Genomic DNA, 20,858 nt, shown 5'->3' with positions numbered 1-20,858 from the left:
AGACGGTGAGGCTCAGTCAGTCACTCAGTGTTGCCTGAGAGGGCAACACTGCAACAGCCGGCCGCCAGGCTGTCTTTTTTTTGCACAGCTAGTTGCCTCCAGGAGGCCACAAGAGGGAGACAAGGGACTGCAAAATGGAAAATAGGCATCCACCAACTTTACAGACAACTTCTCCTTGCTCCTACAACCTCCATCCTTGCACAGTTTGTTATTCTTCTAGGTAACATAGTAACAAATCCAAATTGCTGCTCTCTTTGTAGGCAAGCAAGGCTTTGTTGCAACTGCAATTCTTACTTCTTCTTGAAATGTAGGGACGACAGTACATTCCATCACATCCATCTAGTGTACACAGGTAGGTCCATTGTGGCGGGCAGGCGAGCGGGCGGGCTGCTTTATTGGCTGTTTGCTGTTCCCCTACTCCACTCCACTATTTGACTGTTGTGCTGCATCAATCAATCAATCAATCAATCAATCAATCAATCAATCAATCAATCAATCAATCAGTGGCTGGCTCAGGTGCAGCTCTTTAACTTACCTAAAAGGGAGGGCGGAGAGAAGACAAGGAAGGTGAATGAGGTGTTCCAATGTGAAATGCCGGAAACACAGAAACACAGACGACACACAACAAGAGGTGGCAATCTATTCATTAATTGCATTTAATCAATGAGCTCATTATCACTCATGCATTGTCCAACAGGTGTTGAAATAATGGGATTAAAAGGGGAGATCCCTTCAGAAAGACAGAAACAATAGCAAAGACAAAAAACACTTTTGGAATCTGCTTTTAGTCAACACATAAGGAAAGGGTGCACCGGTCCTGGAAATACTGCAATACCAGGTCAATGCGTGGAGTGGACAGAGCAAGCTCTATTTCCATCTCCCTGTTCTAAAAATCCATTTAATATATGGTCCCCAGATAGGGGACGTATCAGATATTAAACTGATAAGAACAGATACTACACTTGATCTTAGCCAAAAGGCCGAGAAGCGATAACCCGAACGGGCCGCGCGTTGCCCGAGCCTGCCCGATACTGCTGTTCAGCCCTTGCAGCGATTCAGCCTACTTCTAGGCAATTCCATGGGGCCCTGCAGGCTCACACACTCACAGCTACACGGGAGGTGAATAAAGGCCGGAGAGGAAGCCAGACAGGATTTGCTTCTTTTGCTTGCACCACAATGCAGTGCTGAAAGAGGAGGAATCTACATAAAAACGCCTTCCTGGCAACGGCCAAATGCCCTGCTGCCATGCAGATAAACACTGGCAGCGGCAGCAAGTGCATGCCCACAGCCACCCCTTGTTCCTTCACACCTTGTATCAGCTGTAATCCAGTCCAGTCCAGTGCTGCCTGCTGAGCAGCACTGACCAACACTGCCTGGGCCCAGGCTTTTATCTCTGAGGCCCCATTATGATGTCAGAAAGCTGGCTCTGGAATCCTGAGGGCTCCACTATGACACGTGCAAAGTTCCGTCTGAACTTTATATAAGACGGTGAGGCTCAGTCAGTCACTCAGTGTTGCCTGAGAGGGCAACACTGCAACAGCCGGCCGCCAGGCTGTCTTTTTTTTGCACAGCTAGTTGCCTCCAGGAGGCCACAAGAGGGAGACAAGGGACTGCAAAATGGAAAATAGGCATCCACCAACTTTACAGACAACTTCTCCTTGCTCCTACAACCTCCATCCTTGCACAGTTTGTTATTCTTCTAGGTAACATAGTAACAAATCCAAATTGCTGCTCTCTTTGTAGGCAAGCAAGGCTTTGTTGCAACTGCAATTCTTACTTCTTCTTGAAATGTAGGGACGACAGTACATTCCATCACATCCATCTAGTGTACACAGGTAGGTCCATTGTGGCGGGCAGGCGAGCGGGCGGGCTGCTTTATTGGCTGTTTGCTGTTCCCCTACTCCACTCCACTATTTGACTGTTGTGCTGCATCAATCAATCAATCAATCAATCAATCAATCAATCAATCAATCAATCAATCAATCAGTGGCTGGCTCAGGTGCAGCTCTTTAACTTACCTAAAAGGGAGGGCGGAGAGAAGACAAGGAAGGTGAATGAGGTGTTCCAATGTGAAATGCCGGAAACACAGAAACACAGACGACACACAACAAGAGGTGGCAATCTATTCATTAATTGCATTTAATCAATGAGCTCATTATCACTCATGCATTGTCCAACAGGTGTTGAAATAATGGGATTAAAAGGGGAGATCCCTTCAGAAAGACAGAAACAATAGCAAAGACAAAAAACACTTTTGGAATCTGCTTTTAGTCAACACATAAGGAAAGGGTGCACCGGTCCTGGAAATACTGCAATACCAGGTCAATGCGTGGAGTGGACAGAGCAAGCTCTATTTCCATCTCCCTGTTCTAAAAATCCATTTAATATATGGTCCCCAGATAGGGGACGTATCAGATATTAAACTGATAAGAACAGATACTACACTTGATCTTAGCCAAAAGGCCGAGAAGCGATAACCCGAACGGGCCGCGCGTTGCCCGAGCCTGCCCGATACTGCTGTTCAGCCCTTGCAGCGATTCAGCCTACTTCTAGGCAATTCCATGGGGCCCTGCAGGCTCACACACTCACAGCTACACGGGAGGTGAATAAAGGCCGGAGAGGAAGCCAGACAGGATTTGCTTCTTTTGCTTGCACCACAATGCAGTGCTGAAAGAGGAGGAATCTACATAAAAACGCCTTCCTGGCAACGCCCAAATGCCCTGCTGCCATGCAGATAAACACTGGCAGCGGCAGCAAGTGCATGCCCACAGCCACCCCTTGTTCCTTCACACCTTGTATCAGCTGTAATCCAGTCCAGTCCAGTGCTGCCTGCTGAGCAGCACTGACCAACACTGCCTGGGCCCAGGCTTTTATCTCTGAGGCCCCATTATGATGTCAGAAAGCTGGCTCTGGAATCCTGAGGGCTCCACTATGACACGTGCAAAGTTCCGTCTGAACTTTATATAAGACGGTGAGGCTCAGTCAGTCACTCAGTGTTGCCTGAGAGGGCAACACTGCAACAGCCGGCCGCCAGGCTGTCTTTTTTTTGCACAGCTAGTTGCCTCCAGGAGGCCACAAGAGGGAGACAAGGGACTGCAAAATGGAAAATAGGCATCCACCAACTTTACAGACAACTTCTCCTTGCTCCTACAACCTCCATCCTTGCACAGTTTGTTATTCTTCTAGGTAACATAGTAACAAATCCAAATTGCTGCTCTCTTTGTAGGCAAGCAAGGCTTTGTTGCAACTGCAATTCTTACTTCTTCTTGAAATGTAGGGACGACAGTACATTCCATCACATCCATCTAGTGTACACAGGTAGGTCCATTGTGGCGGGCAGGCGAGCGGGCGGGCTGCTTTATTGGCTGTTTGCTGTTCCCCTACTCCACTCCACTATTTGACTGTTGTGCTGCATCAATCAATCAATCAATCAATCAATCAATCAATCAATCAATCAATCAATCAATCAGTGGCTGGCTCAGGTGCAGCTCTTTAACTTACCTAAAAGGGAGGGCGGAGAGAAGACAAGGAAGGTGAATGAGGTGTTCCAATGTGAAATGCCGGAAACACAGAAACACAGACGACACACAACAAGAGGTGGCAATCTATTCATTAATTGCATTTAATCAATGAGCTCATTATCACTCATGCATTGTCCAACAGGTGTTGAAATAATGGGATTAAAAGGGGAGATCCCTTCAGAAAGACAGAAACAATAGCAAAGACAAAAAACACTTTTGGAATCTGCTTTTAGTCAACACATAAGGAAAGGGTGCACCGGTCCTGGAAATACTGCAATACCAGGTCAATGCGTGGAGTGGACAGAGCAAGCTCTATTTCCATCTCCCTGTTCTAAAAATCCATTTAATATATGGTCCCCAGATAGGGGACGTATCAGATATTAAACTGATAAGAACAGATACTACACTTGATCTTAGCCAAAAGGCCGAGAAGCGATAACCCGAACGGGCCGCGCGTTGCCCGAGCCTGCCCGATACTGCTGTTCAGCCCTTGCAGCGATTCAGCCTACTTCTAGGCAATTCCATGGGGCCCTGCAGGCTCACACACTCACAGCTACACGGGAGGTGAATAAAGGCCGGAGAGGAAGCCAGACAGGATTTGCTTCTTTTGCTTGCACCACAATGCAGTGCTGAAAGAGGAGGAATCTACATAAAAACGCCTTCCTGGCAACGCCCAAATGCCCTGCTGCCATGCAGATAAACACTGGCAGCGGCAGCAAGTGCATGCCCACAGCCACCCCTTGTTCCTTCACACCTTGTATCAGCTGTAATCCAGTCCAGTCCAGTGCTGCCTGCTGAGCAGCACTGACCAACACTGCCTGGGCCCAGGCTTTTATCTCTGAGGCCCCATTATGATGTCAGAAAGCTGGCTCTGGAATCCTGAGGGCTCCACTATGACACGTGCAAAGTTCCGTCTGAACTTTATATAAGACGGTGAGGCTCAGTCAGTCACTCAGTGTTGCCTGAGAGGGCAACACTGCAACAGCCGGCCGCCAGGCTGTCTTTTTTTTGCACAGCTAGTTGCCTCCAGGAGGCCACAAGAGGGAGACAAGGGACTGCAAAATGGAAAATAGGCATCCACCAACTTTACAGACAACTTCTCCTTGCTCCTACAACCTCCATCCTTGCACAGTTTGTTATTCTTCTAGGTAACATAGTAACAAATCCAAATTGCTGCTCTCTTTGTAGGCAAGCAAGGCTTTGTTGCAACTGCAATTCTTACTTCTTCTTGAAATGTAGGGACGACAGTACATTCCATCACATCCATCTAGTGTACACAGGTAGGTCCATTGTGGCGGGCAGGCGAGCGGGCGGGCTGCTTTATTGGCTGTTTGCTGTTCCCCTACTCCACTCCACTATTTGACTGTTGTGCTGCATCAATCAATCAATCAATCAATCAATCAATCAATCAATCAATCAATCAATCAATCAGTGGCTGGCTCAGGTGCAGCTCTTTAACTTACCTAAAAGGGAGGGCGCAATGTGAAATGCCGGAAACACAGATACACAGACGACACACAACAAGAGGTGGCAATCTATTCATTAATTGCATTTAATCAATGAGCTCATTATCACTCATGCATTGTCCAACAGGTGTTGAAATAATGGGATTAAAAGGGGAGATCCCTTCAGAAAGACAGAAACAATAGCAAAGACAAAAAACACTTTTGGAATCTGCTTTTAGTCAACACATAAGGAAAGGGTGCACCGGTCCTGGAAATACTGCAATACCAGGTCAATGCGTGGAGTGGACAGAGCAAGCTCTATTTCCATCTCCCTGTTCTAAAAATCCATTTAATATATGGTCCCCAGATAGGGGACGTATCAGATATTAAACTGATAAGAACAGATACTACACTTGATCTTAGCCAAAAGGCCGAGAAGCGATAACCCGAACGGGCCGCGCGTTGCCCGAGCCTGCCCGATACTGCTGTTCAGCCCTTGCAGCGATTCAGCCTACTTCTAGGCAATTCCATGGGGCCCTGCAGGCTCACACACTCACAGCTACACGGGAGGTGAATAAAGGCCGGAGAGGAAGCCAGACAGGATTTGCTTCTTTTGCTTGCACCACAATGCAGTGCTGAAAGAGGAGGAATCTACATAAAAACGCCTTCCTGGCAACGGCCAAATGCCCTGCTGCCATGCAGATAAACACTGGCAGCGGCAGCAAGTGCATGCCCACAGCCACCCCTTGTTCCTTCACACCTTGTATCAGCTGTAATCCAGTCCAGTCCAGTGCTGCCTGCTGAGCAGCACTGACCAACACTGCCTGGGCCCAGGCTTTTATCTCTGAGGCCCCATTATGATGTCAGAAAGCTGGCTCTGGAATCCTGAGGGCTCCACTATGACACGTGCAAAGTTCCGTCTGAACTTTATATAAGACGGTGAGGCTCAGTCAGTCACTCAGTGTTGCCTGAGAGGGCAACACTGCAACAGCCGGCCGCCAGGCTGTCTTTTTTTTGCACAGCTAGTTGCCTCCAGGAGGCCACAAGAGGGAGACAAGGGACTGCAAAATGGAAAATAGGCATCCACCAACTTTACAGACAACTTCTCCTTGCTCCTACAACCTCCATCCTTGCACAGTTTGTTATTCTTCTAGGTAACATAGTAACAAATCCAAATTGCTGCTCTCTTTGTAGGCAAGCAAGGCTTTGTTGCAACTGCAATTCTTACTTCTTCTTGAAATGTAGGGACGACAGTACATTCCATCACATCCATCTAGTGTACACAGGTAGGTCCATTGTGGCGGGCAGGCGAGCGGGCGGGCTGCTTTATTGGCTGTTTGCTGTTCCCCTACTCCACTCCACTATTTGACTGTTGTGCTGCATCAATCAATCAATCAATCAATCAATCAATCAATCAATCAATCAATCAATCAATCAGTGGCTGGCTCAGGTGCAGCTCTTTAACTTACCTAAAAGGGAGGGCGGAGAGAAGACAAGGAAGGTGAATGAGGTGTTCCAATGTGAAATGCCGGAAACACAGAAACACAGACGACACACAACAAGAGGTGGCAATCTATTCATTAATTGCATTTAATCAATGAGCTCATTATCACTCATGCATTGTCCAACAGGTGTTGAAATAATGGGATTAAAAGGGGAGATCCCTTCAGAAAGACAGAAACAATAGCAAAGACAAAAAACACTTTTGGAATCTGCTTTTAGTCAACACATAAGGAAAGGGTGCACCGGTCCTGGAAATACTGCAATACCAGGTCAATGCGTGGAGTGGACAGAGCAAGCTCTATTTCCATCTCCCTGTTCTAAAAATCCATTTAATATATGGTCCCCAGATAGGGGACGTATCAGATATTAAACTGATAAGAACAGATACTGCACTTGATCTTAGCCAAAAGGCCGAGAAGCGATAACCCGAATGGGCCGCGCGTTGCCCGAGCCTGCCCGATACTGCTGTTCAGCCCTTGCAGCGATTCAGCCTACTTCTAGGCAATTCCATGGGGCCCTGCAGGCTCACACACTCACAGCTACACGGGAGGTGAATAAAGGCCGGAGAGGAAGCCAGACAGGATTTGCTTCTTTTGCTTGCACCACAATGCAGTGCTGAAAGAGGAGGAATCTACATAAAAACGCCTTCCTGGCAACGCCCAAATGCCCTGCTGCCATGCAGATAAACACTGGCAGCGGCAGCAAGTGCATGCCCACAGCCACCCCTTGTTCCTTCACACCTTGTATCAGCTGTAATCCAGTCCAGTCCAGTGCTGCCTGCTGAGCAGCACTGACCAACACTGCCTGGGCCCAGGCTTTTATCTCTGAGGCCCCATTATGATGTCAGAAAGCTGGCTCTGGAATCCTGAGGGCTCCACTATGACACGTGCAAAGTTCCGTCTGAACTTTATATAAGACGGTGAGGCTCAGTCAGTCACTCAGTGTTGCCTGAGAGGGCAACACTGCAACAGCCGGCCGCCAGGCTGTCTTTTGTTTGCACAGCTAGTTGCCTCCAGGAGGCCACAAGAGGGAGACAAGGGACTGCAAAATGGAAAATAGGCATCCACCAACTTTACAGACAACTTCTCCTTGCTCCTACAACCTCCATCCTTGCACAGTTTGTTATTCTTCTAGGTAACATAGTAACAAATCCAAATTGCTGCTCTCTTTGTAGGCAAGCAAGGCTTTGTTGCAACTGCAATTCTTACTTCTTCTTGAAATGTAGGGACGACAGTACATTCCATCACATCCATCTAGTGTACACAGGTAGGTCCATTGTGGCGGGCAGGCGAGCGGGCGGGCTGCTTTATTGGCTGTTTGCTGTTCCCCTACTCCACTCCACTATTTGACTGTGATATGTGGGTCATGTCCACTGGTATGGCAGATACATCGACGACCTCCTATTTATTTGGGAGGGCGATGTGTCTGCCATACAGGAGTTCATGACCTTCATGAATGATAATGATCTCAACCTAAGGTTTACACATGTTATCAATGACACAACCATTAATTTTTTGGATATCAAATTTATTTCCAAAAATGGTTCAAGGGTGTGCACAGAGATTTATCATAAACCCATATCGGGGAATACGATACTACATGCCACCAGTTGTCATCCTAAGCACACTATCATGGCAATACCCGTGGGTGAGTTGACAAGGGCCAAGAGGAATTGTAGCACACAATTGGGATACATTAAGGAGGAATCTAGAATATGTCGCAGACTTACAGCCCGTGGGTATAGGAATTGGACATTGGAAAGGGCCAAAACCATTGTTAAAGATAAAGATAGGGATGGTCTCCTTTCCATCGAACGCAATTCAGACACTACAAGCTCTGGTACAGTAGACACTGATATACCTACTTTGGTACTTCAATACAGCAACCAATTCAATCTTATCAAAAACATGGTACTTAGGTACATTCCCTTGTTGTATGAAGATACTAAATTAGAAGAGGTATTGAGAAGTGGGTGTCGGGTGGTATCGCGGAGACCTCCAACCCTTGGTAATATGCTGGCCCCGTCTCTATTGACTACTAGTCTTCCTAAACCCACGTGGTTAACCCATAAAGGATACTTTAAATGTGGGACACATCCATGTAAGGTCTGTAACTTTTCCAAGATCACCAAGGATTTTTCAAATTCCTCAGGTAGCATCAATTTTCCAATAAAATCGTACATCAACTGTAATAGCAATAATGTCGTCTATGTCATAGAATGTACCATTTGCAAGCTTAAGTACGTGGGGTGTACCATTAGGAAATTCAAACTCCGGGTTTTAGAACATCTAAGCTATATCAGGAACCCCAATTTTTTGAATATCTCAAATATCTCCAGACACTTCATTTTACAACACAACCGTTGTGTCAACTCATTTTGCTGCTATGCAGTGGAAAAAGTCAGAGGTAATGTAAGAGGGGGGAATATTAGACAACGCCTGTTAACGAGGGAAGCCTTCTGGATTTACAATTTGGAAACACGATTCCCACAGGGTTTGAATGTTAAGAAGGAACTCATGTTTCATTATTAAAATCATAAGTTACATACAAGTATTGATCTTTATCTGCACAAGTCTTTGTGAGTTTAACAACTCTCATGTACTTCCCTATGGGAAGATTATTTATTATGGAGCTACATTGTGGCTCATTAATATTTGTAGTACCATCAATCGTGAATATAACATATATCATGTAATGGGTTGTTTCTTCCCTTCAATATCCCTGTGGTATTTTCGTTGAGATAAGCGGGCATTTCATTCTTATATCTACCCACTCCAATTAAGGGGACTCTTTTTAGGGATTTTGACCTTACAGATATTCACCACATACCCCCCTTTCTTTGGTGATAGTTCTAAATACATCTAGTACCATTAGGTATAGGGTAAGAGATTGGTAGTACATACTATTGGATCAGATATTAGGAGACACGCCCGAGAGATTGTAACTTACCATCACTTTCAGCACCATACATTGAGGACAACGACATCAGTCACGGAACCCTCTCTTTCTGGGTATCCTTCAGATACTCGTGTTGAGATGAATGGATATACTACCATGATAGCTTAATACTCCTTTCAGCACCATACTTTGAGGACAGCGACATCAGTCACGGAACCCTCTCTCTCCGAGTGTCTTTCAGATACTCGTGTTGAGATGAATGGGTATAATATTGTGACAGTTAAATATTCCCTCCACGGGGATCCAATCAAGGGTTCGGATCTCTTCAGGTATTTTCCTCACATAACGCTCTATTGTAATAGGTCAGAGAGTTTTCAGCACCATTTAGTCTGGACAGGGACAGTTGCAATCTGAGTCATTGACCTGATATTGTGTGATAGTATTTGAACCACTGGAATTTATCATAATCTGATACTCGTGTTGAGATGAATGGATATACTACCATGATAGCCAAATACTCCTTTCAGCACCATACATTGAGGACAGCGACATTAGTCACGGAACCCTCTCTCTCCGAGGGTCTTTCAGATACTCGTGTTGAGATGAATGGGTATAATATTGTGACAGTTAAATATTCCCTTCACGGGGATCCAATCAAGGGTTCGGATCTCTTCAGGTATTTTCCTTACATAATGTTCTATTGTAATAGGTCAGAGAGTTTTCAGCACCATTTAGTATGGACAGGGACGGTTGCAATCCGAGTTATTGACCTGATATTGTGTGATAATATTTGAACCATTGGAATTTATCGTAATCCGATTGTTCTTGGGGATCGTATATTAATATTCTATACACTCACAGATAATATTAGGTTCCAGTATATAAATCATTCGATATAACACAGGGGGTGACTACGTAATTTATATTTAATATTCCTCACTATTAACATCTGTTAGGGGGTCCCTTCTATATGGAATAATGTACTTGAAATTTATTAAGTACTACATATTTTTGAATAGTACCATTAGTTATATGGGTCATTTATGTAATTCTTGATAGAATATATTAATGTCAGTTTCATATAGTCGCACAAGGACAACTTTTACATCTAGATGTCCGGGATATATTCCCCATGTGGAGTATTTTTCCCGTGAGATACAATCCATAATTATTGAATATCTGATCCAGTGCAGAATGAATTCTGTTTATTTTTTGATATTTACATCTACAGTTACATTTCATCAGAGGTAGCTATTATACATATATGTTTTATATATTTATTTATTTATTTTATTTCATATATTGTAGAATTTAACGCATATAAACAGGTCTTCATGCATTGATATTCTAGATATGTAGTTTCAGGTTGCATTCTATCTTCCTCATAGATAAAATATAGGCACCGTGCCTTTTCCTCTCTGCGAAAATCGGTTTATATCTCCAACAATGTCCTGTTGCGAACGTTATCACATACCTAGGGATAAAGTATATTATACATGAGTACGCAATGTCAAATAGATACAGTATACAATAAGGGTTCTCTGACACTGTTTGATGTCATATAGATTTTTCAGGAATAATTTTGGGAACATTCATTTTCAACGTGGACTCAGATAACATGTCCCTTTCTTTTTTATAACAAACCAATATATGAAACATTGAGAATGATTCTTGCATATATTTTTGGGGAAAAAAACGCATTAATGTTCTATACACCTATTCAGACCTGACTGTTTTTTCTGTTTAATTCCAATATAAAACATCATGGAATTAATTATAACGTTTTGGGATCATGAGATTGACGTAATCATATTTACAACATGTAATCATTATTATCATACAGTTTACATACCTTTACTTAGATCATATTTGTGTAAATCGATTTACATTTTATTTCGATGGGAGTTACATTCCCACTTTTTCTTTTTAATTGTATTCTCGATATGTTTTTGGATGCTTATATTACATACTTTAATATCTCATATATGTATTTGTTGGAGAATGTTATACTTCTGACTGAGCCAAACCATGAATATGTGTTGTTGTTTTTAAATTTCGTATATTGAATTGATAACATCTGTGATATACGTTGTGAGAACTGTGGGGACTAAGTCGTCCTGACTGCTATATTTACTATCTAACCCGGTATATTATAAACTGCAGCTTTGAGCATCCCTGAATTGGTCTTAATACAGCTGTAATTTCTATATTCTTTCACCATTTGATGTGTTAACACTAAGGGATCATAGAAAGGGTTTTCCTCTCTATGTTTAACATATACTTCCCGTATCTCATCCATATATAGGAGGATCTCACCTGAGAAGTTAATTAGCAGTCAGGGTTAATCATTCACCTGTTTTTCTTGCGTACTAATTAGTTACGCTTTTTAAGCAGACAGGACGATGGTTGTCCTCATACTTCTTTGCCATGATTAAGAGCACAGGAGCTGCTCGAAACGCGTAGGCTGGGGCATACTGCCTACTCACAATTTTTCTGGGACTGCGTCTCCCTACGATTTTTAATATTACTTCAATAAAGATGGGAACAACGCTTCCTTTTTAAACTTACAACTGGACTCAGCGCTGGATTACTTCCCTTGTTTTTTCTATTATATACCGCCAGCCGTAGCGGGAATCCGAGCAGAGAGTCAGGAGACGCACATAACTGGTGAGCTGGAGGTTTCCTCCCCTATTTCTTCCACTATTTGACTGTTGTGCTGCATCAATCAATCAATCAATCAATCAATCAATCAATCAATCAATCAATCAATCAGTGGCTGGCTCAGGTGCAGCTCTTTAACTTACCTAAAAGGGAGGGCGGAGAGAAGACAAGGAAGGTGAATGAGGTGTTCCAATGTGAAATGCCGGAAACACAGAAACACAGACGACACACAACAAGAGGTGGCAATCTATTCATTAATTGCATTTAATCAATGAGCTCATTATCACTCATGCATTGTCCAACAGGTGTTGAAATAATGGGATTAAAAGGGGAGATCCCTTCAGAAAGACAGAAACAATAGCAAAGACAAAAAACACTTTTGGAATCTGCTTTTAGTCAACACATAAGGAAAGGGTGCACCGGTCCTGGAAATACTGCAATACCAGGTCAATGCGTGGAGTGGACAGAGCAAGCTCTATTTCCATCTCCCTGTTCTAAAAATCCATTTAATATATGGTCCCCAGATAGGGGACGTATCAGATATTAAACTGATAAGAACAGATACTACACTTGATCTTAGCCAAAAGGCCGAGAAGCGATAACCCGAACGGGCCGCGCGTTGCCCGAGCCTGCCCGATACTGCTGTTCAGCCCTTGCAGCGATTCAGCCTACTTCTAGGCAATTCCATGGGGCCCTGCAGGCTCACACACTCACAGCTACACGGGAGGTGAATAAAGGCCGGAGAGGAAGCCAGACAGGATTTGCTTCTTTTGCTTGCACCACAATGCAGTGCTGAAAGAGGAGGAATCTACATAAAAACGCCTTCCTGGCAACGCCCAAATGCCCTGCTGCCATGCAGATAAACACTGGCAGCGGCAGCAAGTGCATGCCCACAGCCACCCCTTGTTCCTTCACACCTTGTATCAGCTGTAATCCAGTCCAGTCCAGTGCTGCCTGCTGAGCAGCACTGACCAACACTGCCTGGGCCCAGGCTTTTATCTCTGAGGCCCCATTATGATGTCAGAAAGCTGGCTCTGGAATCCTGAGGGCTCCACTATGACACGTGCAAAGTTCCGTCTGAACTTTATATAAGACGGTGAGGCTCAGTCAGTCACTCAGTGTTGCCTGAGAGGGCAACACTGCAACAGCCGGCCGCCAGGCTGTCTTTTTTTTGCACAGCTAGTTGCCTCCAGGAGGCCACAAGAGGGAGACAAGGGACTGCAAAATGGAAAATAGGCATCCACCAACTTTACAGACAACTTCTCCTTGCTCCTACAACCTCCATCCTTGCACAGTTTGTTATTCTTCTAGGTAACATAGTAACAAATCCAAATTGCTGCTCTCTTTGTAGGCAAGCAAGGCTTTGTTGCAACTGCAATTCTTACTTCTTCTTGAAATGTAGGGACGACAGTACATTCCATCACATCCATCTAGTGTACACAGGTAGGTCCATTGTGGCGGGCAGGCGAGCGGGCGGGCTGCTTTATTGGCTGTTTGCTGTTCCCCTACTCCACTCCACTATTTGACTGTTGTGCTGCATCAATCAATCAATCAATCAATCAATCAATCAATCAATCAATCAATCAATCAATCAATCAATCAATCAGTGGCTGGCTCAGGTGCAGCTCTTTAACTTACCTAAAAGGGAGGGCGGAGAGAAGACAAGGAAGGTGAATGAGGTGTTCCAATGTGAAATGCCGGAAACACAGAAACACAGACGACACACAACAAGAGGTGGCAATCTATTCATTAATTGCATTTAATCAATGAGCTCATTATCACTCATGCATTGTCCAACAGGTGTTGAAATAATGGGATTAAAAGGGGAGATCCCTTCAGAAAGACAGAAACAATAGCAAAGACAAAAAACACTTTTGGAATCTGCTTTTAGTCAACACATAAGGAAAGGGTGCACCGGTCCTGGAAATACTGCAATACCAGGTCAATGCGTGGAGTGGACAGAGCAAGCTCTATTTCCATCTCCCTGTTCTAAAAATCCATTTAATATATGGTCCCCAGATAGGGGACGTATCAGATATTAAACTGATAAGAACAGATACTACACTTGATCTTAGCCAAAAGGCCGAGAAGCGATAACCCGAACGGGCCGCGCGTTGCCCGAGCCTGCCCGATACTGCTGTTCAGCCCTTGCAGCGATTCAGCCTACTTCTAGGCAATTCCATGGGGCCCTGCAGGCTCACACACTCACAGCTACACGGGAGGTGAATAAAGGCCGGAGAGGAAGCCAGACAGGATTTGCTTCTTTTGCTTGCACCACAATGCAGTGCTGAAAGAGGAGGAATCTACATAAAAACGCCTTCCTGGCAACGCCCAAATGCCCTGCTGCCATGCAGATAAACACTGGCAGCGGCAGCAAGTGCATGCCCACAGCCACCCCTTGTTCCTTCACACCTTGTATCAGCTGTAATCCAGTCCAGTCCAGTGCTGCCTGCTGAGCAGCACTGACCAACACTGCCTGGGCCCAGGCTTTTATCTCTGAGGCCCCATTATGATGTCAGAAAGCTGGCTCTGGAATCCTGAGGGCTCCACTATGACACGTGCAAAGTTCCGTCTGAACTTTATATAAGACGGTGAGGCTCAGTCAGTCACTCAGTGTTGCCTGAGAGGGCAACACTGCAACAGCCGGCCGCCAGGCTGTCTTTTTTTTGCACAGCTAGTTGCCTCCAGGAGGCCACAAGAGGGAGACAAGGGACTGCAAAATGGAAAATAGGCATCCACCAACTTTACAGACAACTTCTCCTTGCTCCTACAACCTCCATCCTTGCACAGTTTGTTATTCTTCTAGGTAACATAGTAACAAATCCAAATTGCTGCTCTCTTTGTAGGCAAGCAAGGCTTTGTTGCAACTGCAATTCTTACTTCTTCTTGAAATGTAGGGACGACAGTACATTCCATCACATCCATCTAGTGTACACAGGTAGGTCCATTGTGGCGGGCAGGCGAGCGGGCGGGCTGCTTTATTGGCTGTTTGCTGTTCCCCTACTCCACTCCACTATTTGACTGTTGTGCTGCATCAATCAATCAATCAATCAATCAATCAATCAATCAATCAATCAATCAATCAATCAATCAATCAATCAATCAGTGGCTGGCTCAGGTGCAGCTCTTTAACTTACCTAAAAGGGAGGGCGGAGAGAAGACAAGGAAGGTGAATGAGGTGTTCCAATGTGAAATGCCGGAAACACAGAAACACAGACGACACACAACAAGAGGTGGCAATCTATTCATTAATTGCATTTAATCAATGAGCTCATTATCACTCATGCATTGTCCAACAGGTGTTGAAATAATGGGATTAAAAGGGGAGATCCCTTCAGAAAGACAGAAACAATAGCAAAGACAAAAAACACTTTTGGAATCTGCTTTTAGTCAACACATAAGGAAAGGGTGCACCGGTCCTGGAAATACTGCAATACCAGGTCAATGCGTGGAGTGGACAGAGCAAGCTCTATTTCCATCTCCCTGTTCTAAAAATCCATTTAATATATGGTCCCCAGATAGGGGACGTATCAGATATTAAACTGATAAGAACAGATACTACACTTGATCTTAGCCAAAAGGCCGAGAAGCGATAACCCGAACGGGCCGCGCGTTGCCCGAGCCTGCCCGATACTGCTGTTCAGCCCTTGCAGCGATTCAGCCTACTTCTAGGCAATTCCATGGGGCCCTGCAGGCTCACACACTCACAGCTACACGGGAGGTGAATAAAGGCCGGAGAGGAAGCCAGACAGGATTTGCTTCTTTTGCTTGCACCACAATGCAGTGCTGAAAGAGGAGGAATCTACATAAAAACGCCTTCCTGGCAACGCCCAAATGCCCTGCTGCCATGCAGATAAACACTGGCAGCGGCAGCAAGTGCATGCCCACAGCCACCCCTTGTTCCTTCACACCTTGTATCAGCTGTAATCCAGTCCAGTCCAGTGCTGCCTGCTGAGCAGCACTGACCAACACTGCCTGGGCCCAGGCTTTTATCTCTGAGGCCCCATTATGATGTCAGAAAGCTGGCTCTGGAATCCTGAGGGCTCCACTATGACACGTGCAAAGTTCCGTCTGAACTTTATATAAGACGGTGAGGCTCAGTCAGTCACTCAGTGTTGCCTGAGAGGGCAACACTGCAACAGCCGGCCGCCAGGCTGTCTTTTTTTTGCACAGCTAGTTGCCTCCAGGAGGCCACAAGAGGGAGACAAGGGACTGCAAAATGGAAAATAGGCATCCACCAACTTTACAGACAACTTCTCCTTGCTCCTACAACCTCCATCCTTGCACAGTTTGTTATTCTTCTAGGTAACATAGTAACAAATCCAAATTGCTGCTCTCTTTGTAGGCAAGCAAGGCTTTGTTGCAACTGCAATTCTTACTTCTTCTTGAAATGTAGGGACGACAGTACATTCCATCACATCCATCTAGTGTACACAGGTAGGTCCATTGTGGCGGGCAGGCGAGCGGGCGGGCTGCTTTATTGGCTGTTTGCTGTTCCCCTACTCCACTCCACTATTTGACTGTTGTGCTGCATCAATCAATCAATCAATCAATCAATCAATCAATCAATCAATCAATCAATCAATCAATCAGTGGCTGGCTCAGGTGCAGCTCTTTAACTTACCTAAAAGGGAGGGCGGAGAGAAGACAAGGAAGGTGAATGAGGTGTTCCAATGTGAAATGCCGGAAACACAGAAACACAGACGACACACAACAAGAGGTGGCAATCTATTCATTAATTGCATTTAATCAATGAGCTCATTATCACTCATGCATTGTCCAACAGGTGTTGAAATAATGGGATTAAAAGGGGAGATCCCTTCAGAAAGACAGAAACAATAGCAAAGACAAAAAACACTTTTGGAATCTGCTTTTAGTCAACACATAAGGAAAGGGTGCACCGGTCCTGGAAATACTGCAATACCAGGTCAATGCGTGGAGTGGACAGAGCAAGCTCTATTTCCATCTCCCTGTTCTAAAAATCCATTTAATATATGGTCCCCAGATAGGGGACGTATCAGATATTAAACTGATAAGAACAGATACTACACTTGATCTTAGCCAAAAGGCCGAGAAGCGATAACCCGAACGGGCCGCGCGTTGCCCGAGCCTGCCCGATACTGCTGTTCAGCCCTTGCAGCGATTCAGCCTACTTCTAGGCAATTCCATGGGGCCCTGCAGGCTCACACACTCACAGCTACACGGGAGGTGAATAAAGGCCGGAGAGGAAGCCAGACAGGATTTGCTTCTTTTGCTTGCACCACAATGCAGTGCTGAAAGAGGAGGAATCTACATAAAAACGCCTTCCTGGCAACGCCCAAATGCCCTGCTGCCATGCAGATAAACACTGGCAGCGGCAGCAAGTGCATGCCCACAGCCACCCCTTGTTCCTTCACACCTTGTATCAGCTGTAATCCAGTCCAGTCCAGTGCTGCCTGCTGAGCAGCACTGACCAACACTGCCTGGGCCCAGGCTTTTATCTCTGAGGCCCCATTATGATGTCAGAAAGCTGGCTCTGGAATCCTGAGGGCTCCACTATGACACGTGCAAAGTTCCGTCTGAACTTTATATAAGACGGTGAGGCTCAGTCAGTCACTCAGTGTTGCCTGAGAGGGCAACACTGCAACAGCCGGCCGCCAGGCTGTCTTTTTTTTGCACAGCTAGTTGCCTCCAGGAGGCCACAAGAGGGAGACAAGGGACTGCAAAATGGAAAATAGGCATCCACCAACTTTACAGACAACTTCTCCTTGCTCCTACAACCTCCATCCTTGCACAGTTTGTTATTCTTCTAGGTAACATAGTAACAAATCCAAATTGCTGCTCTCTTTGTAGGCAAGCAAGGCTTTGTTGCAACTGCAATTCTTACTTCTTCTTGAAATGTAGGGACGACAGTACATTCCATCACATCCATCTAGTGTACACAGGTAGGTCCATTGTGGCGGGCAGGCGAGCGGGCGGGCTGCTTTATTGGCTGTTTGCTGTTCCCCTACTCCACTCCACTATTTGACTGTTGTGCTGCATCAATCAATCAATCAATCAATCAATCAATCAATCAATCAATCAATCAATCAATCAATCAGTGGCTGGCTCAGGTGCAGCTCTTTAACTTACCTAAAAGGGAGGGCGGAGAGAAGACAAGGAAGGTGAATGAGGTGTTCCAATGTGAAATGCCGGAAACACAGAAACACAGACGACACACAACAAGAGGTGGCAATCTATTCATTAATTGCATTTAATCAATGAGCTCATTATCACTCATGCATTGTCCAACAGGTGTTGAAATAATGGGATTAAAAGGGGAGATCCCTTCAGAAAGACAGAAACAATAGCAAAGACAAAAAACACTTTTGGAATCTGCTTTTAGTCAACACATAAGGAAAGGGTGCACCGGTCCTGGAAATACTGCAATACCAGGTCAATGCGTGGAGTGGACAGAGCAAGCTCTATTTCCATCTCCCTGTTCTAAAAATCCATTTAATATATGGTCCCCAGATAGGGGACGTATCAGATATTAAACTGATAAGAACAGATACTACACTTGATCTTAGCCAAAAGGCCGAGAAGCGATAACCCGAACGGGCCGCGCGTTGCCCGAGCCTGCCCGATACTGCTGTTCAGCCCTTGCAGCGATTCAGCCTACTTCTAGGCAATTCCATGGGGCCCTGCAGGCTCACACACTCACAGCTACACGGGAGGTGAATAAAGGCCGGAGAGGAAGCCAGACAGGATTTGCTTCTTTTGCTTGCACCACAATGCAGTGCTGAAAGAGGAGGAATCTACATAAAAACGCCTTCCTGGCAACGCCCAAATGCCCTGCTGCCATGCAGATAAACACTGGCAGCGGCAGCAAGTGCATGCCCACAGCCACCCCTTGTTCCTTCACACCTTGTATCAGCTGTAATCCAGTCCAGTCCAGTGCTGCCTGCTGAGCAGCACTGACCAACACTGCCTGGGCCCAGGCTTTTATCTCTGAGGCCCCATTATGATGTCAGAAAGCTGGCTCTGGAATCCTGAGGGCTCCACTATGACACGTGCAAAGTTCCGTCTGAACTTTATATAAGACGGTGAGGCTCAGTCAGTCACTCAGTGTTGCCTGAGAGGGCAACACTGCAACAGCCGGCCGCCAGGCTGTCTTTTTTTTGCACAGCTAGTTGCCTCCAGGAGGCCACAAGAGGGAGACAAGGGACTGCAAAATGGAAAATAGGCATCCACCAACTTTACAGACAACTTCTCCTTGCTCCTACAACCTCCATCCTTGCACAGTTTGTTATTCTTCTAGGTAACATAGTAACAAATCCAAATTGCTGCTCTCTTTGTAGGCAAGCAAGGCTTTGTTGCAACTGCAATTCTTACTTCTTCTTGAAATGTAGGGACGACAGTACATTCCATCACATCCATCTAGTGTACACAGGTAGGTCCATTGTGGCGGGCAGGCGAGCGGGCGGGCTGCTTTATTGGCTGTTTGCTGTTCCCCTACTCCACTCCACTATTTGACTGTTGTGCTGCATCAATCAATCAATCAATCAATCAATCAATCAATCAATCAATCAATCAATCAGTGGCTGGCTCAGGTGCAGCTCTTTAACTTACCTAAAAGGGAGGGCGGAGAGAAGACAAGGAAGGTGAATGAGGTGTTCCAATGTGAAATGCCGGAAACACAGAAACACAGACGACACACAACAAGAGGTGGCAATCTATTCATTAATTGCATTTAATCAATGAGCTCATTATCACTCATGCATTGTCCAACAGGTGTTGAAATAATGGGATTAAAAGGGGAGATCCCTTCAGAAAGACAGAAACAATAGCAAAGACAAAAAACACTTTTGGAATCTGCTTTTAGTCAACACATAAGGAAAGGGTGCACCGGTCCTGGAAATACTGCAATACCAGGTCAATGCGTGGAGTGGACAGAGCAAGCTCTATTTCCATCTCCCTGTTCTAAAAATCCATTTAATATATGGTCCCCAGATAGGGGACGTATCAGATATTAAACTGATAAGAACAGATACTACACTTGATCTTAGCCAAAAGGCCGAGAAGCGATAACCCGAACGGGCCGCGCGTTGCCCGAGCCTGCCCGATACTGCTGTTCAGCCCTTGCAGCGATTCAGCCTACTTCTAGGCAATTCCATGGGGCCCTGCAGGCTCACACACTCACAGCTACACGGGAGGTGAATAAAGGCCGGAGAGGAAGCCAGACAGGATTTGCTTCTTTTGCTTGCACCACAATGCAGTGCTGAAAGAGGAGGACTCTACATAAAAACGCCTTCCTGGCAACGCCCAAATGCCCTGCTGCCATGCAGATAAACACTGGCAGCGGCAGCAAGTGCATGCCCACAGCCACCCCTTGTTCCTTCACACCTTGTATCAGCTGTAATCCAGTCCAGTCCAGTGCTGCCTGCTGAGCAGCACTGACCAACACTGCCTGGGCCCAGGCTTTTATCTCTGAGGCCCCATTATGATGTCAGAAAGCTGGCTCTGGAATCCTGAGGGCTCCACTATGACACGTGCAAAGTTCCGTCTGAACTTTATATAAGACGGTGAGGCTCAGTCAGTCACTCAGTGTTGCCTGAGAGGGCAACACTGCAACAGCCGGCCGCCAGGCTGTCTTTTTTTTGCACAGCTAGTTGCCTCCAGGAGGCCACAAGAGGGAGACAAGGGACTGCAAAATGGAAAATAGGCATCCACCAACTTTACAGACAACTTCTCCTTGCTCCTACAACCTCCATCCTTGCACAGTTTGTTATTCTTCTAGGTAACATAGTAACAAATCCAAATTGCTGCTCTCTTTGTAGGCAAGCAAGGCTTTGTTGCAACTGCAATTCTT

General features: G+C 45.5%; 11 non-coding genes across 11 annotated transcripts; all 11 read right to left on the bottom strand.

Annotated features, from left to right (window-relative positions):
• Positions 1–801: 801 nt before the first annotated feature.
• LOC142684994 (U2 spliceosomal RNA) lies at positions 802–992 on the bottom strand. Its single transcript, XR_012854565.1, has one exon. It is a non-coding gene; the product is annotated as a U2 spliceosomal RNA (small nuclear RNA).
• A 1,292-nt stretch (positions 993–2,284) lies between these two features.
• LOC142684993 (U2 spliceosomal RNA) lies at positions 2,285–2,475 on the bottom strand. Its single transcript, XR_012854564.1, has one exon. It is a non-coding gene; the product is annotated as a U2 spliceosomal RNA (small nuclear RNA).
• A 1,292-nt stretch (positions 2,476–3,767) lies between these two features.
• Positions 3,768–3,958, bottom strand: LOC142684992 (U2 spliceosomal RNA). Its single transcript, XR_012854563.1, has one exon. It is a non-coding gene; the product is annotated as a U2 spliceosomal RNA (small nuclear RNA).
• A 1,260-nt stretch (positions 3,959–5,218) lies between these two features.
• Positions 5,219–5,409, bottom strand: LOC142684991 (U2 spliceosomal RNA). The gene has a single exon (XR_012854562.1). It is a non-coding gene; the product is annotated as a U2 spliceosomal RNA (small nuclear RNA).
• Positions 5,410–6,701: 1,292 nt separating this feature from the next.
• Positions 6,702–6,892, bottom strand: LOC142685095 (U2 spliceosomal RNA). The gene has a single exon (XR_012854656.1). It is a non-coding gene; the product is annotated as a U2 spliceosomal RNA (small nuclear RNA).
• Positions 6,893–12,437: 5,545 nt separating this feature from the next.
• LOC142684990 (U2 spliceosomal RNA) lies at positions 12,438–12,628 on the bottom strand. The gene has a single exon (XR_012854561.1). It is a non-coding gene; the product is annotated as a U2 spliceosomal RNA (small nuclear RNA).
• A 1,304-nt stretch (positions 12,629–13,932) lies between these two features.
• LOC142684988 (U2 spliceosomal RNA) lies at positions 13,933–14,123 on the bottom strand. Its single transcript, XR_012854559.1, has one exon. It is a non-coding gene; the product is annotated as a U2 spliceosomal RNA (small nuclear RNA).
• A 1,308-nt stretch (positions 14,124–15,431) lies between these two features.
• LOC142684987 (U2 spliceosomal RNA) lies at positions 15,432–15,622 on the bottom strand. The gene has a single exon (XR_012854558.1). It is a non-coding gene; the product is annotated as a U2 spliceosomal RNA (small nuclear RNA).
• Positions 15,623–16,918: 1,296 nt separating this feature from the next.
• On the bottom strand, positions 16,919–17,109 carry LOC142684986 (U2 spliceosomal RNA). Its single transcript, XR_012854557.1, has one exon. It is a non-coding gene; the product is annotated as a U2 spliceosomal RNA (small nuclear RNA).
• Positions 17,110–18,405: 1,296 nt separating this feature from the next.
• On the bottom strand, positions 18,406–18,596 carry LOC142684984 (U2 spliceosomal RNA). The gene has a single exon (XR_012854556.1). It is a non-coding gene; the product is annotated as a U2 spliceosomal RNA (small nuclear RNA).
• Positions 18,597–19,884: 1,288 nt separating this feature from the next.
• Positions 19,885–20,075, bottom strand: LOC142684983 (U2 spliceosomal RNA). The gene has a single exon (XR_012854555.1). It is a non-coding gene; the product is annotated as a U2 spliceosomal RNA (small nuclear RNA).
• Positions 20,076–20,858: the final 783 nt, after the last annotated feature.

The sequence above is a fragment of the Rhinoderma darwinii genome, assembly GCF_050947455.1.
Source record: "Rhinoderma darwinii isolate aRhiDar2 chromosome 5 unlocalized genomic scaffold, aRhiDar2.hap1 SUPER_5_unloc_11, whole genome shotgun sequence".
Lineage (NCBI taxonomy): Eukaryota > Metazoa > Chordata > Amphibia > Anura > Rhinodermatidae > Rhinoderma > Rhinoderma darwinii.
This window is presented reverse-complemented; position numbering and strand designations above follow the sequence as displayed.